Consider the following 17,647-nt stretch of genomic DNA (forward strand, 5'->3'; position numbering starts at 1 on the left):
GCAAGGCTTATTCTTTTATTTTAATGTAACTTTGTGTGTTTTCAGTACACAAGTAATACTTCTTTGTTGCCAAAATTCTGAAAGATACAGAAAGCAAAATCAGGAAAATAGCCAACAGTCATCCAAGAAAAAAAATAAGAGGTAACCATCTTAGCACTTGTAAGCCTTCTAATTCACATTTTAAGTTATTTATTTATTTATTTAATTTCATAGGCACAGAGGCAGGGTGGGGGGCAGACATCTCTTTGTGCTGGTTCACTTCCTGCAAATGGTCACAACAGCCAGGGCTGGGCCAGGCTGAAGCCAGGAGCCTGGAATCTATCCAGGCCTCCCATGTGAGTGGCCGGATCCAACTACTTGAGCTACTACCTTCTACCTCTCAGGGTGCACATTATCAGGAGTGTGGGATCAGGAGGATATCAGGGACTTGAACCCAAAAACTCCACTATGGGACGAAGGCATCTGAAATAGCATCTTAGCTACTACACCTGCCTCTAATGCAGTTTTGTTTTCATTTCCTTTTTGGCAGCAAAAATTTTCCTCCAAATAAAATCTTACTCAGAAGCCCAATATGTAAATAGAAGATGCTGCCTGGGTAGAAAGGAGGCAGGAGACTTGGGGCCCAGCTGCTCAACTTGACCCTTGTTTGCCACAAGAGAACCTCGGGCCCCTTTGCTGGATGCTTAGCCTCCCAAGGCCCAGGTGAAGACGGCTGCTCTGGGTGGTTCCTTTGCAAGGCTTAAGCACTGCGGCCATGCTGCCACAGGCATTCCAGGCTTAGCACCGAGGATGCTGGGGGATTGGATCAGGTGCTATTTTTGAGTCAATGGACCTTTCATCCTCCACCGAATTCTTTTTTTCCTAGAGCCCAGTCGTCCTCAGTCTGAAGCAGAGGTGATATACCTGAGGCTCAAACACTCCCTGCAAAACAAGCAGCACATCAGTAACGGTAAGTCGTGTTGGGTCCAGGCAACACAGCTGGATTCGGAAATATAGCTGAAAACCTTGATTTGAACTAGTTAAGTGATTGACATGTTCAACATTGGGAAACAAAGGAGAACCCAACTTGGGCAGATTTCTCATTGCTTTTAAGCTTGCCCTGGGCATTTTCATCATATTTTTTTAAATTCAGTGACAGCCCCAAAATTTGAATTGAAAATGTTGTCTAACATCTAATGTTCTAACCACCAGCATTATGAAATAATTGCATTACATGTACACCTGACTTCAGAATAAAAAATTGAAGGAAATGGCACTGATTTCTTACCAAGATTATGCTGATTCCCTCCATTCTTCCAGCAGGTCATAAACATATTGCTGAGAAGTTATTTTTCTAAAATTCTGTTAATTTCACGGACACTGATAGCCCTGAGTGAGTCGGGATCAGCTCTCTCTGCTCCCTGAGCTGTGGTCCCCCTAGTGGTTGCACAGCGATTTCTCCTCCAAATACTTAGGGCGGCTGCACCAGCGCCTGCCAGCTGGTCGCTCCATTATTGTGTGTGTCATAGCAAGTTCTGCATCTCTTTGAAATCAGTTGATTTCAGGGCTTTTTATTCCACAATGACAGAAGGCCCCTTGTGCAGAGGAACAGTAGGTAATTAAAATTCTTCATTTCCTCTTGTTTGCCGCCTGCTCTCTGCAGATGAATCCTTTCCGTGTTTGGGCAGAAACAGTATCGCGAGGTCAGGCATGCAGAAACGTGAAGAGCACCCAGCCAGAGCACAGCACCTCCAATGGACTGTCTCAGAGCACACCTCTGAACACCTGCACCAGAGTGCTTACGCTGTAGGATAACCAAGCACTCCTCTGGACACCTGCACCAGAGTGCTTACGCTGTAGGATAACCAAGCACTCCTCTGGACACCTGCACCAGAGTGCTTATGCTGTAAGATAACCAAGCACTCCTCTTAATGTCTCAGAGCAGTTTGGATGTACCTTAGCAGTCCCAGAGCCCCGGGAATTTATTCTGTGCAAGTGTAGACTAGCCCACTGAGTGCTGGACCACTTTGTCTTTGTAATACTGGTGCTGAGCAGCAAGTCTTGCACATAGTATACGTTTAATAAACCTCGATTGACTAAATCAGTGAATAGACATGGGTGTGCATGTGACACCCCATATCAACTCTAGTTTCATAGGGCAAATTCATTATTAGCACCCCTTTCCTCCAAAATCGCTGAACCCTTGGGAATCCTCCCGGAAGAGATGAACATTGTAGTTAATAACAGAGTATTCCTAACTGTCCCCTTCTTGGGGATCAGGAGGAAAGTCTCTAGGTATAGAACATGCCAGCTCATAGGCTATAATATTGTTTGTGTTAATTTAGCATACAAACCTGCCCACAGTAGAGAGATGTGAGGATGTAGATTCTGCTCATTTGGGATTGTTATGGACAGCTTCACAACCTGACCCATGCACAGTGGGGATGTGCTACCACTGAGGGGCTGATATCCACAAAAGCTATCAGAGCCTCTGCCAGGGATGTTGTAAAGGAATCCAGCACAGGAGCTAGCCTGGAACTAGTTGTAGTTTATTGTCCCTTACAACTCTGATGATATAAGAGCCTGTGATTCTTATCCTAAACTTTAGAATATTCTGGTCTCATGGGCTGATTTTCATTATTTTGGTTTGAAATTTTTTTTATTTAAGTGGAGGTGGGGCTACATTTTGGCACAGGTAAAGCCACTACCTGCAATGCTGACATCCAATTTGGGCACCAGTTCAAGTCCTGGCTATTCCATTTTTGATCTGGGTTTCTGCTAATGTGCCTGGGAAAATTGGAAGATGGCCCTGCTACCTACCTGGGAGACCTGGAAGAAGCTCCTGGCTTCTGGCTTTGATCTGGCCAGCCCTGGCCGTTGTGACTATCTGGGTAGTGAACCAGTAGATGGAAGATCTCTTTCTCTTTCTCTCTCCCTCTCTGTAACTCTACCTTTATAATGAATAAAATAAATCTTTAAAAATAAAAAAAATTAATAATTTAAATGGAGGGCTATGGATCATTGCAACTGAGCAGAAGCCTCTGATTCAGTCTCCCCTAAGAAAAATGTTCCCTTGTTGTGCTTGAATATCTCGTGTGTCCTCCTACAACTCCAAAACCCCTTTCTACCCCATAACATCCCTCTCTTCCTCTGTTCCATCATATGGATCTCAAATCATTGCCAGAGGTTGCTTTTCCCAGATGAGATGCTGCACTCCTGAGTTGACACAGTTCTTCCCCAAATGCTCTTCCTGCAGCCGCTTCTGTATCTCTGACATTGTCTTGATCGTCTGCTCCAAACCAACTCCCTGCCAACATAGGATCAGTGTGGGTAAGACAAGAAGTGCCTAGTGTGGATACGAATAGAAAGAATACCCCCTACTATCAGATAACTTGGTTCCCCAGCTGCCCGTCCACAGCACTCCCTGCATCTTTTGATAGAGCTCTCCCATCTGATTGGATATCTTTGTTCTTGTTCTTTGCAGTCTGGGAAGCAATCTGAACTAGAAAACTAGTGGAAGGTAGCACTCTGTACTCTCTTCCAAATGCTAATCCAGCCTTGTACGTCCTGACTTTTTTTTTTTTTTTTTTTCCTAAGATGAGTTCCTTCCCTATCCTCCTGGAAGGATGGTTGATTAGTCATTGTGTCCTGGCCACTTGGGCCACCTGGTAGTCTGAGCCCTGGGGGTCAGCTAGCAGTCCTGACAGAGTCAATTTCTGTTTCTGCTCTTCCCAAGGACTTACAGGGCCATCCGTGTAAAGAGACCTCAGCTGAGCAGGCTCAGTGCCACTGTAATGTGGCAGCATTTGCAGTGAATCTATGTGTCACATAGGCACTGACTGGTGTAACTATCAGTGTGTATGTACACATACATATTTGACATGTAAGTGTCTGTAGCTGAACTGAGCTGTATATTCATATGAAGAGAATTTGGTGGAGGGGGGAGTTGGAAGCTGCTGAAATGTTGCTCCCATGCTAAGTGCTCACGCTGCATCTCTTGTGTGGGTGGGGCAGCATACTGACTCAAGAGTGAAGCCAGACAAACCACCTCCCAGCTCTACCATGACGGACTCACCCAGAGTTAGAGAGCCTCACAGGCTGTTAGGAGAATTAGATGTAAAGTGCCTGGCCACTCAGCAAGGCCCAGAGTCATTCCCTGCTAAATTGAAGTGACTATTGGTGGTTGCAGTAATTAGCTACAAACTGTGTAAGTGCTTTAAGCACTTTTTAATTACATGATTTATAATGTATACTGTCAAGTGGAGAATAACACTAACATAGCAGGATATTCTATCCAAATTTTCACCGTTTTTGGTGAGGGGATTAGGGAGGAGATTGTCCCAGTTTTCATTCAGAACTGAAAAACAATCATCTAGGGGAAGATTTTCCCATCACTTGAATGGTCTTAATATGAAGATCTAAGGTCCAGAATTCCCATTGGGAATGTTGGAATTACGTTGTCCTTTAAAATATTTTTACTTATTTATTTTTATTTATTTGAACAGCACACACACACACACACAGATGGATGGATGGATGGATGGATGGATAGATAGATGATAGATCTCTCACAAATGCCCATAATAGCCAGGGTTAGGCTAGGCCCAATCCAGGAGACTGAACTCAATCTGAAACTCCCACTTGGGTGCAGAGACCCACCTACTTGGGCCATCATCTGCTGTCTCCCCTGGTGTCCATTAGCAAGAAGCTGAAACTGGAAGCAAGCTGGGACTCAAGCCTGGGCTCTGTGGTATGGGCTGTGGGCATCCCAAGCAGTGTCTTAACCACTGCACCAAATGCCCACCACCTACTGCCTTATCCCTTTGGAGTAGATGAACAGGAGAAAAAGCATTGCCTGGATTTTCAGAGCAAGTCCTGGGGGAGGAGATGGACCAACTGGCACAAGGAGACAGGATCTTCTGGAACAGATGGAACAGATGTACCTGAAAGAGCCACAGTCCTGTTCACGTGCGCCACTGAGGTGACCCTTGGCTAAAGGTCATTTGAAATAAATTTGTCCTAGAGTGACAGGGAGATGGGACTATTGGACAAGTCTGCTCTGGCCTAGGGGTGAGGTGATCTGAGTCCTCGAGAGAGTCCCACCCTCCAGGGGTAGGTGTGAACCACAGGACTTAGTCTCCAAGGGACCTGTGAGAATCTGAAGCTCTGTGGAGTAGAATGCAGGAGCCTTGTCCTCTTCCAAGAACTCTTAGGAAAGGATCAGTGTCACTGCAGCCTGAATCTCTGCTGCAAATGCTGTGTGACCTAGCATGTGGCAGAGCTAAGAGTGAAGCAGAGCTTCTTTCCCCACCCCATTTCCTAAACTACAGTGTCCAGCCAAAGAGCTGGCACGGGATGTCATGGAATTCCAGAAATCGGCGAGTAGGTGGGGATGATTTGTGATTGTTGCAATAATAGGTTCTGCCTAGCCTTCCAAAACCCACTTGGGCAATCAGCAATTTAATATTCTTTGCTTAAGAAACTTAGATGCAGCCCGATTCACAATAGCTAAGATATGGAATTGATCCAAATGCCCATCAACTGAAGACTGGCTAAAGAAATTATGGAATATGTACACCATGGAATACTACACAGCAATTAAAAAAATCCTGACCTTTGCAACAAAATGAATGAAAACATCATGCTTAGTGAAATAAGCCAGTCTCAAGAGGACAAATATCATATGTTCTCTCTGATCTGTGATAACTAGCAGACCACCTAAATAGTAATCTATAGAATTGAAATGCAATGACTTTGAATAGCCCTTGTCTTGATTATTGAGTAACAGTTTTTTTAATATTATTTGCTGAACTCTTTGCTTAGTATAGAGTTAATCATATGTGTATAAAGTTAATTGAAAATAGATCTTAGTAAAAAAATGTGAATGGGAATAGGAGAGGGCAGAGGAAGAGGGGTAGGAGTGTGGATGGGAGGGCAGGTACAGTGGGAAGAATCACTGTGTTCCTAAAGTTGTACTTATGAAATTCATGAAATTTGTATTCCTTAAATAAAAGGTTTCTGTGGTGGGGGTGGGGGAAGAAACCTTGAGCCTGGTAGAGTCTGTGCATAACAAGACTCAAAACAGTTCTCCAGAATTCCTCTCTGATCTGTATCCCTAACATCCTTTCAGTCTTCTCTTTTTTGTTCCCAACACCTGGGTTTCAGCAAGCAAGGCCATGTGACTTTATTGCTCTTAGCACTAACTTCTATCTCAGTATTTCAAGAAAACATATTTGCTGACAATTGATCATACCTTGTATAAGAAATAGACTAGGAAAACATACTTTTGCTCACTTCCATTGTAAAGATACTAATTCTGTTTTGAGAGATTATTTCAGTTCCAACAGTGCTAAATCTTACTTACCTAAGAACATGAATTTTTCTTAGCATTTACTTTAGAATGACATGAAAATTACTTGGTTCTTAAAAATAGCTTTAAATGATGATTTATTGGATCAAGGAGTAATTTGGTGCTATTTCTTTGGGGGCAGAAAACAGTATATTTTAAAGACATGAGATGCAAGTACAATTAGCCTACTTTCAGAAATCACAGTCATGCTCATTTCTAGCTTGTGGATCATCACATTTGACTTGCGATCCATTTGAAATACCCCTCAAAACAATGACGAATAGAACTCATTATAACTTAGGGAACACATGTCATGCCAAGTTAATAATAACAGAATCTATGAGAATGGCATTGAAAAGTATTCCTGCTGTCATCAGTTCATGGTTTACATAGGACTTGGGCTCCAGGGTGTTTTGAAATGACAGTTAAACTAAGGAACTCTCTTTCCTTTCCTCCCTCCCTTCCCCTCTCCCCCACCTCCCTTCTTCTCTCCCTCCCTCCTTCCTTTCCTTCCTCCCTTCCTTCCTTCCTTTCTTGCTCTGTTTGCTTTCTTGAAATCAGAGAACGAGAGTATCCCATCTGCTGATTCAGTCGCCAAAGCCCACTTGTGCTGGGTCAGGGCTGCACCTGGGAGAGAGTAACTCAAACCAGTTCCTCCATGTTGGTGGCAGGAACCCACTTACTTTAGCATTCACTACTGCCTCCCAGGACTTGGCACTAGCAAAGAAAGTGGAGTCAGGGAACAGAAACAGGAGGCAAGCTCAGGTACTTTCCAATGTGGAACTCGAGCATCCTAACCACTAGGCTAAGAATTAAAGCAAAAGCTAAAAATCCATGCAGGAGTTTTAAGGGTCTGTAGATAATCTCTCTTTCTTCCTCTCCAGAATTTGGCAGCAAGTGAGAGGCATATCTAGGATTTATAAAAATGAAGATTTAAAAATAGGCCAACTTTATTACCCAACAAGCTGATTGAGCAGTGCTTCTTGAAATATGTGGCTGAGTGGACTTGCGAATACATCACCCAAGTATTACACCTTGAGGAGCAGTTGTGAGCAGAGCTGCCCAGCTGCAGGCCTCCCTCGAACAGGCAGGCTCCTTACCACAGGGCAGGAAGCAAATGGAATGCACTCTGCCTGTATGCAAAGCTGAAAGGATGAAGGAAAGCGGCTGACTGGGACACAGAGGGCTCCTTCTATAATTTCAAATAACTTACTCTGGCAGCAAAATGAGTACAGAAGAGCCCAGACACTACTCTGTTCTTTACTCTGCTCCATGTATTAGTTCTAGAGTTTGATAAGCACATAGATTTACAACTTGCACTAAATTCCATCAGAACTTTCCTATCACCAGCACACGCTCAAAATATATATTTTTTTACTTTGTACAATATTTAAAAAAAAAAAAACCTTCACACCTTTTCTCTTCTTCCTGAATGTGGTGGCTGTTTTAATTAAGGGGAATCAATTTGTTTTTTTTTTATTAAAATCTATAGTTTCTGGCACCTATGCGGTGGTATAGCAGGTAAAGCTGCCACCTGCAGTGCCAGCATCCCATATGGATGCCGGTTCTAGTCCCCACTGCTCCACTTCCCATCCAGCTCTCTGCTATGGCCTGGGACATCAGTAGAAGATAGCCCAGGTCCTTGGGTCCCTGCACCTGCATGCGAGACCCAAAAGAAGCTCCTGGCTCCTGGCTCCTGGCTTTCGATCTGCCCAGCTCTGGCCATTGCAGCCATCTGGGGAGTGAACCAGCAGATGGAAGACTCTCTCTGTCTCTCTGCCTCTCCTTCTCTCTGTGTGTAATTCTGACTTTCAAGTAAATAAATAAATATTGAAAAAAAAACCCTCTAGTTTCTTTTACATTTTAGAAGCTGAAAGTATTTGTTTAGACACATTAGCCCTCCAAGAACACAAAACTCCCCTTAATGATGTTCTTCCAATCAGAAGTTTCACTTTGCTCTAATAAGTGTGAGTGCTCTAATAAGCCGGCCACAAAAATGTATTTCTTTTTCTAAAGGTTTATTTAATTTATTTGAAAGGCAGATTTACAGAGAGAGAGAGAGATGAAAAGACAGAGAAATCGTCCGTCCTCTGGTTCACTCCCCAAATGGCTACAAAGCTAGACTGAAGCCAGGAGCCAGGAGCTTCTCCCAGGTCTCCCACGTGGGTGCAAGGGCCCAAGCACTGGGGTTGTCCTCCACTGCTTTTCCAGGTTATAGCAGAGAGCTGGTTAGGAAGAGGAGCAGCTGAGACTTGAGTGGGCACCCATATGGAATGCTCATGTTGGAGGCAGTGACTTTACCTTCTATGCTACAATGACAAAATTTTAAAAAGTACGTGATGGTATTTGTTTTGTTAAAGAATTTTCAGGTATAAATGCAACCAGAGGGGCTGGTGCTGTGAACACCTGTACTCTGAATGTAGCTTGGTGGGACAGTGGTTTTATTTATTTATTTTTTAAGCTGTATTTATTTATTTGAAAGCAGAGTTACAGCGTGAGGGAAGAAGAGACAGAAAGAGATCTTCTGTCTGATGGTTCACTCCCCAAATGGCACAACAACCAGGACTACACCAGGCTGCAGATAGGAGTCTGGAGCTTCTTCCAGGTCTCCTATGGAGGTGCAGGGGCCCAAGGACCCTTTTCTCCCCTGCTTTTAGCAGGGAGTTGGATCAGAAGTGGAGCAGCCGGGACTCAAACTGGTGCCAATATGGAATGCCAACGCTGCAGGCTGAGGTTTAACTCGCTGTGCCACAGGACCAGCCCCAGGACAAGGGGTTTTAGAAGCCAAAGACATTGCATATGGGGGCTGGTGTTGTGGTGCAGTGGATTAAGCAACCCCTGGGAAAGCAGAGGAACATGGCCCAAGTACTTGGGCCCCTGCTATCCATGTGGGAGACCCAGATGAAATATCAGGTTCCTGGCTTCAGCCTGGCCCAGTACTGGCTGTTGCAGCTGTCTGGGGAAGTTGGACAATCTCTCTGTCTCTCCTTCTAAATGTCACTCTGCCTTTCAAATAAATAGAAAAAAAATTTTTTTAAATTTTGTATGTTATGACCAATTAGTGAGAGAATGGTACACACATGCATGTCCTGATATTGAAAAGACTGGAGTGAAATGCAAGATTTCTCATCGAGTCTGCTCATCCCCACTTCCCCTCCCTGCTGCTGCATCATTCACACCCATGAAAGCTCTCCTTTGATTGCATTATCATTTTAAGTGCACAGCTCAAAGGCAGAAGTTTGCTGAATTGTGTCCTATTGTCCAAATTCTAAATATATTCAACTATTTAGTGCAGAAGTGGTTTCCAGACCTTCCTCTTCATCCACATCATGTGAGGGATTTTAAAATATGTATCCCTGCCCGTGAATCAGGCTCTCTGAGGGTGGAGTCTGGAAATGGCCATCTGGAAAGCCCTCCCTGTGGTTCTGACATCCCTGTTTCTGGGCCAGCTGCAGGTGAAGTGAGCCAGATCCTCGTGTTTTTGTATTCTTAATACAGAAAAGGGAGGACCCCAAATAAATCTGGAATGAGATCATACAGCAGCTGTTCCCAAAAAATAATTTCTGAGCCGGCGCCGTGGCTTAACAGGCTAATCCTCTGCCTTGCGGCGCCGACACACCGGGTTCTAGTCCCGGTTGGGGCGCCGGATTCTATCCCGGTTGCCCCTCTTCCAGGCCAGCTCTCTGCTGTGGCCAGGGAGTGCTGTGGAGGATGGCCCAAGTCCTTGGGCCCTGCACCCCATGGGAGACCAAGAGAAGCGCCTGGCTCCTGCCATCGGATCAGCGCGGTGCGCTGGCCGCAGCGCGCCTACCACGGCGGCCATTGGAGGGTGAACCAACGGCAAAAAGGAAGACCTTTCTCTCTGTCTCTCTCTCTCTCACTGTCCACTCTGCCTGTCAAAAAATTTAAAAAAAAAAAAAAAGTTAAAAAAATTACCTTTTTTATTTGAAAGATTTAAAGAGAAAGAGAGAGAGAGAGCGCTCTTCCATTCCACTGGTTCACTCCCCAAATGACTGCAATGGCCAGAGCTGAGCTGATCTGAAGCCAGGAGCCAGGAGCTTCCTCTGAGTCTCCCATGTGGGTACAGGGGCCCAAGCACTTGGGCTATCTTCCACTGCTTTCCCAGGCCACAGCAGAGAGCTGGACTGGAAGAGGAGCAGCTGGGACCAGAACCCGGAGCCCATATGGGATGCCGGCGCCGCAGGCAGAGAATTAACCAAGTGAGCCACAGCACTGCCCCCATGAGCCTCTCCTTCCAAGAGCACTGAGTCCTGCTCTAAGTGACCCCTGCTTTCTTACCAGTGTCCTGGACCTGCCTTGCTACACCTGTGCAATGTGTGGAATGCACCTTACAACAGATCCAGTCCCGAGTTAATCCCCAGTTCCATAATCCCAACTCAGAAACAGCCGCCAATCTAGAACTGACCCAGACTCTCCTCAGAATCCTTCAGAAGACTGTACAGAAGACATTTCATTTTCCTTCTTGTTGCGTGGTATATGACACTGTGCTCCCTCATTTGCAGTGTGCTACCTCACTATAGATCCATACCTCTGATCTGTCAGCTTATAAGTTGATGCCTGGTGGCCTTTGTTGATTAAGTTTTAACAAACACATGGGAAGAATGCCATAAATTGATTCTTAGAGGTTACTTTCTGATCATATTAGCTTTACTTCGTTGTTAGACAGTTCCTGTTTATTCACTGAAAATTCTCCAGATGAATCTGAATGGTTTTGACCTTGTGTGACCAAGAACATCTCCCCCTTAATATCTTATATCGCATAAAAGCCAAGGTTACCTGAGTCCTAGGAGTTTTGATTCCATATGATTAATTCTCAGCATGTGTGAGTAGGAATATAGAAACACAGATATTGAAGATAAAACGGAAAAGGCACTATGGCAGACTGAGGCAGAGTGACAGACAGCTGGTGGCCCAATGCAGATCTTATCTTTTCCTTTTATATAGATTTTATTTATTTATTTGAGAGTTAGAGTTACAGACAGTGAGAGGGAGAGACAGAGAGAAAGGTCTCCCTTCTGTTGGTTCACTCCCCAAATGGCTGCAATGGCCGGAGCTGCGCCGATCCGAAGCCAGGAGCCAGGCACTTCTTCCTGGTCTCTCTCGTGGGTGCAAGGGCCCAAGGACTTGGGCCATCTTCTGCTGCTTTCCCAGGCCATAGCAGAGAGCTGGACTGGAAGAGGGGCAGCCAGGACTAGAATCAGCACTTATATGGGATGCTGGTGTAGCAGGCAGAGGATTAACCTGCTGCGCCATGGCACTGGCCCCGATCATATTCTTTTGATTGTCTTCCCTTTAGAAATGTCTTCCTATATCATCAAGATCACATTTTCTGTGCTGCTTAAACATCACCCATGTGGATTCTAGAATTCAGAAATGAAATGGTGGAGAAGGCTTATGCATTTGGGACCTCAGCTGAGGTGGCACAAAATCTAGGAGCAGTGATGGTTGGGAACAAATACCAGCCGGAGACTTGGTTTTCAGCTTGTCTGGCAATTGATGCTGAATGCTGGGACATCTGCTGGAGCTTTAGGCCAGTACACCTACATGGGGACTGTTTAGCTGGACTGTGCTCCCTCCTAGCATGGTGGCTTCAGACTTTTTACCTGGAATATTAGAACACCAAAGGGCAGGATCTCAAGAAGTCTAGTTGTGAGCTATGTTGCCTTTGGTGACTTAGCTTAGAGTATAGCATCAGTTCCATTGTGCTCTGTGGGTCTTCCAATCACATGTCCTTCCAGGGAAGCAACATAGAGCTCACTTCTCAGTGGAAAGTGTATCAAAGAATTTGTAGGCATGTTTTAAAACTCTCACAAGTAATAATATGCATTTTTTCTTTCTCAAGCTCTTCTCTCCTCTTCTCTTCCCCCCCATCCTCCCCTCCCCACATCTGTCTTCCTGTATAAACATCTCAGTGATATCTACAATGCTTTTATGTAATGGTATAGTGGTATAAATGTAGGGATTCTTTCTGGAACACATTTCTTGTTTGGGGACATACCAGATTTGGGGTACTTTTATATTTGGATACAACAAAACAGCTTACTGAAAAAAGAATTCTGTCAAAGAGTTGAGTTCATTTCATACTAACTCTAACTGAGGATTAAAAACCTGAAAGTTGTGTCCTATAGAGAAATCTGAGCAATGGCTTTGACATCCATTGTGAGGCCCCGCAAACCACTTTCAGCTGGGCATTGTGATTATGTCTAGGAAAAATGGAAGTTGCTCTTTACTGTTAGAAAAGCACCAGAGAAGAGTAAAAGCACTTGCTTATCAGTAACTTTGCCACTTTGAGCCAACAGCCTCTGAGCAGTGGGAGATTACTGAAGGATAGGACCTTATTAGTGGTTTCAGATTTGAATTATACAAGAAATAAAAGGAGGAAGATAATTAGATGTCAGCACTGATAATAATTCAGGTTAATTGTTTCTGGTAGTCCAAATATATTTATAGGGGCCGGCACTGTTGCATAGTGGGTAAAACCACCACCTTCAGTGCTGGCACCCCATATGGGCGCCAGTTCAAGTCCTGGCTGCTCCACTTCCAATCCATCACTCTGCTATGGCCTGGGAAAGCAGTAGAGGATGGCCCAAGTACTTGGAACCCTGTACCTGCATAGGAGACCCAGAAGAAGCTCTTGGCTTCAGATAGGCACAGCTCCGGCCATTGCAGCCAATTGGGGAGTGAACTATTGTATGGAAGACCTCTCTCTCTCTCTCTCTCTCTCTCTCTCTCTCTCTCTCTCTGCCTCTCCTTCTCTCTGTGTGTGTAACTCTGACTTTCAAATAAATAAATAAATCTTAAAAATATATATATTTATAATACCAGTAAAGACAAAAAGGGGAGAAATAGTCAATGAGGCTTCCAGGGTGTTCTCATAGGAATATCTACTTTACGTCAAAGGAAATTTTATTGATCTTCATTCAAAAACATTTGAAACCAGACAGCCTTTTGAATCTTAAACATAAGGCTAAGCATTATGATGGGGAGGGGAAAAATAGACTTTTGTTTTCACAAAGATAACCAAATCATTTCCTTCTGGAAAACAACCCAGACATGATCAGATATAAGATATTTGGTTTTTTTCCTTTATAATTTCTTGTTAGTTTTAATGGCTCATGAGATAGACATAACAATTGAGTTTTTATTTTAATTGAGTTTTTTTTAAAAATACTGATTTATTTATTTGAAAGGCAGAGTTACAGAGAGTAGCCACAGTGGCCAGAACTGTGCCAATCTGAAGCCAGGAGCCTGGAGCTTCTTCTGGGTCTCCCATGTGGATGCAGGGGACCCAAGGACTTGGGCCATCTTCTACTGCTTTCCCAGGCCATAGCAGAGAAATGGATTGGAAGTGGAGCATCCGGGACTTGAATCTACACCCATATGGGATGCCGACACTGCAGGTAGCGGCTTTACCTGCTACACTACAGCTTGAGTTTTAATTGCTCACGAGGTAGACATCACGGCTCACCAAAGTCCCTAGTGGGATGGCAGTCACACAATGCAATGTGCCGTCACAACATTGCCTGTAAAGATTTTCTATCATTGGATCCAGACAGAGAGAATGTCATCCTCCTTAAAATGCAGCTTTGAGATTTTTGAACTCATGCAATTTATGTGTAGCAGGGTACAAAACATGGCATAATACTTCATTTTTCATGATCATGATTATCTTATTCAACATAAATGCTTGGAACTAATAAAATATGAAGCCGCTGCTAATGAATTAGGTAGCTTTTAGTATTTTCTGGCTGTGGGTTACCATGCCTACCATTTAAAATAAGCCTGTTCTCCTAGCATTTTATATGGATCAAGAAAAGGAACTATTTGTAGTTTGAATTAGACAAATATGAATGCAAAGTCAGTTATTCACATCTTCCTGTATAAAATAAAACAAGACGGGGCCGGAGCAGTGGCAAAGTGGGTAAGGCCGCCACCTGCAGTGCTGGCATCCCATGTGGGCACCGATTCAAGTCCTGGCTGCTCCACTTCTGATCCAGCTCTCTGCTACGGCCTGGGAAAGCAGTAGAAGATGGCCCAAGTCCTTGGGCCCCTACACCTACTTGGGAGACCCGGAAGAAGCTCCTGGCTTTGGATTGGTGCAGCTCTGGCCATTGCCGCTATCTGGGGAGTGAACCAGCAGATGGAAGACCTCTCTCTCTGTCTCCCTCTCTCTCTCTCTCTCTCTCTCTCTCTGCCTCTCCTTCTCTCTCTGTATAATTCCAACTTTCAAATAAATAAATAAATATTTTTTAAAAAATAAAACATGACAAAGATTACCCTTAACTTTATGATGTGTTTTAACACCTCAAAGAAACACAAGATAATGTCTTAAAATTATCTACCTGATGTTTACTCATGTAACAGTTGACTTCATGTATGAATCTAAGTATGTTTATATATTCTATTTTTGCACTAGAGTGTAACGTAAAAGAGTAAATACAAAATTATTAAGGTAGACATTTGCTGTCTGGGTTGCTCAACACATGTTCCCCTTCTCATTTCCCCAGTTGTTTGGGTATCTCCTTTTTACCTCCTTGTGTTCAGAGGATGCTAACCTTACTGCCAGCTACCAGGATGAGTCTAGATAGTCTTTTTCTTTTTTAAAGATTTATTTATTTACTTGAAAGTCAGAGTTGCACAGAGAGAGAAGGAGAGGCAGAGACAGAGAGAGCGAAAGAGAGAGAGAAAAGTCTTCCATTTGTTTGCTCACCACAATGGCTGGAGCTGCACCGATCTGAAGCCAGGAGCCAGGAGCTTCTTCCATGTCTCCCACATGGGTGCAGGGGCTCAACAGCTTGGGCCATCTTCTACTGCTTTCCCAGGCCATAGCAAAGAGCTAGATCGGAAGTGGAGCAGCTGGGATTTGAACCAACAACTATGTAGAATGACAGCACTGCAGGCGGTGGCTTTACTTGCTATGCCATAGCGCCAGCCCCTAGATAGTCTTAAATCATGGTGGTCAGCCTCTCCTTCTGGCCACGGTGAAAGTGGTCACAGGACCTGCCTTAATTCAAGCAGAGAAATAAACTGTACCTTACAAGAACAAGGAAGACACTATGACGCCCCCAAATGAAAAAGACACCCCAATTCAAGATTATGAAGATGATGAAATTGAAGAAATGCAAGAAGCGGATCTCAAAAAATTGATAAGAACATTAAGAAGTTCTCAAAAACAAATTCTTGAACTACAGAAATCCTTAATGGACAAGATAGAAAATCTCTCTCATGAAAATGAAATATTAAGGAGGAATCAAAATGAAATGAAACAACTAGTGGAACAAGAAACTGTGATAGTGACGAGAAATCATAATGAAATGAAGAATTCAATAGATCAAATGACAAACACATTAGAGAGCCTTAAAAACAGAATGGGCGAAGCAGAAGAGAGAATATCAGACTTAGAAGACAGAGAACAGGAAAGGAAACAGGCAAACCAAAGAAAAGAAGAAGAAATTAGAAATCTAAAAAATATTGTCGGGAATCTACAGGATACTATTAAAAAACCCAACATTCGGGTTCTAGGAGTTCCTGAAGGCATGGAGAGGGAGAAAGGATTAGAAGGCATTTTCAGTGACATACTAGCAGAAAATTTCCCAGGTTTGGAGAAGGACAGAGGCATCTTAGTACAGGAAGCTTATAGAACCCCTAATAAACATGACCAAAAGAGATCCTCACCACGACATGTTGTAATCAAACTCACCACAGTGAAACATAAAGAAAAGATCCTAAAATGTGCAAGAGAGAAACGTCAGATTACTCTTAGAGGATCTCCAATTAGACTCACAGCAGACTTCTCATCAGAAACCCTACAAGCTAGAAGGGAATGGCGAGACATAGCCCAGGTACTAAAAGAGAAAAACTGCCAGCCCAGAATATTATATCCTGCAAAGCTCTCATTTGTGAATGAAGGTGAAATTAAGACTTTTCATAGCAAACAGAAACTGAAAGAATTTGTTGCCACTCATCCTGCCCTGCAAAAGATGCTTAAAGATGTGTTACACACAGAAACACAGAAACATGGTCACCAATATGAAAGAAGGTAAAGGAAGGAAACCTCACAGCAAAAGATCACAGGAAGCTCAATTTCTCTTTGACATAGAATTAAACTCTGATGCTCTGTTAAAGCAATGTGTTAAAGTAATCTATTATGTTCTCTTGATGTCTGTTAAATTCTAATTGTTCAAAAACAGCTGAATTTTTATTAAGAGCTATGGATTATTTAAATGTGTGCTTATTTTCAAAGATTTGAATAATCACCTTGTAACAATGATCAAATTTGGTCTATAATATGTCATGATTTTAAGGAATCTTATTTCAACCAGATATTTTGGATTTTGAGCCTTCTTGGCATTCTTGACAGGCATTCAAAAAATCAAAGTTTCAAACAATCTGGTCTCTAAAATTTCCAATAAATCCTGGACTTTGGTTGTTCCAGTTTGGGCCCAACTGAAAAAATCGAAGGACCTATGTCTCTCATCTTATATAGACACCAACTAATCAGGCTATTTGGATTATATTAGAAGTACTGTCAAGATGTGATGTGGTACCAAACTTTAAGTTTCTATAATGGAAAATGCTATTAATAAAAATGTTTGAGAATTAAAAAAAAAAGAAATAAACTGTACCTCTTGATGGGGGAGTGGCAAAGTCATTTGCCAGTGATCACATGGAATTGATGACATTGTCATGACCATCATTGGAAATATAGAGTGCCACACTGACTTTGCATGGACGTTTGCCTTTTCTGCCCACAGTTTCTACACCAGCTCACCAAGAGAAGGTTCACAAAAGGGCTCATCTATCACATTGCCTTTTCATAAAAAGGACCCATTTTATGGCCCAGGTGGTGTGAAAATACATGTATGATCACAATGTGCATGTCTCCAGGTGCTGCTTGGCACGCACCCTCTCCAAAGCTGTCCCTGCGGAAGACTCTGACCAATGCCAGCTGGGCCCAGCCTCCTGCAGGTTGAAGAGCTGAGCTCCAGCATCCTCTCTGCATTGGTGTGTTGTATTTGTGTTATCAGTCTGTTCAGGGCATTCTCCAGTTCTCATTTTCATTGCTGTTTTGATGCCTTAATATTTAGAATTGTATTGCTTCAATTCCAGACTCAAATATTTGGGGATTTGTAAAATTCTCTTATTAGTGATTCCTCATTTAATTCCACTTAGTTACAGGACATGCTCTATGATTTCAACCTTCTCATATGATGAGACTGCCTTTAGGCTTTGCTGTAAGGTCAACTTTTTTTTTTTTAAGAAAGCTTTTATTTAATAAATACAAATTTCACAGGTACA

This window comes from Lepus europaeus, chromosome 11 (assembly GCF_033115175.1).
Source record: "Lepus europaeus isolate LE1 chromosome 11, mLepTim1.pri, whole genome shotgun sequence".
NCBI lineage: Eukaryota > Metazoa > Chordata > Mammalia > Lagomorpha > Leporidae > Lepus > Lepus europaeus.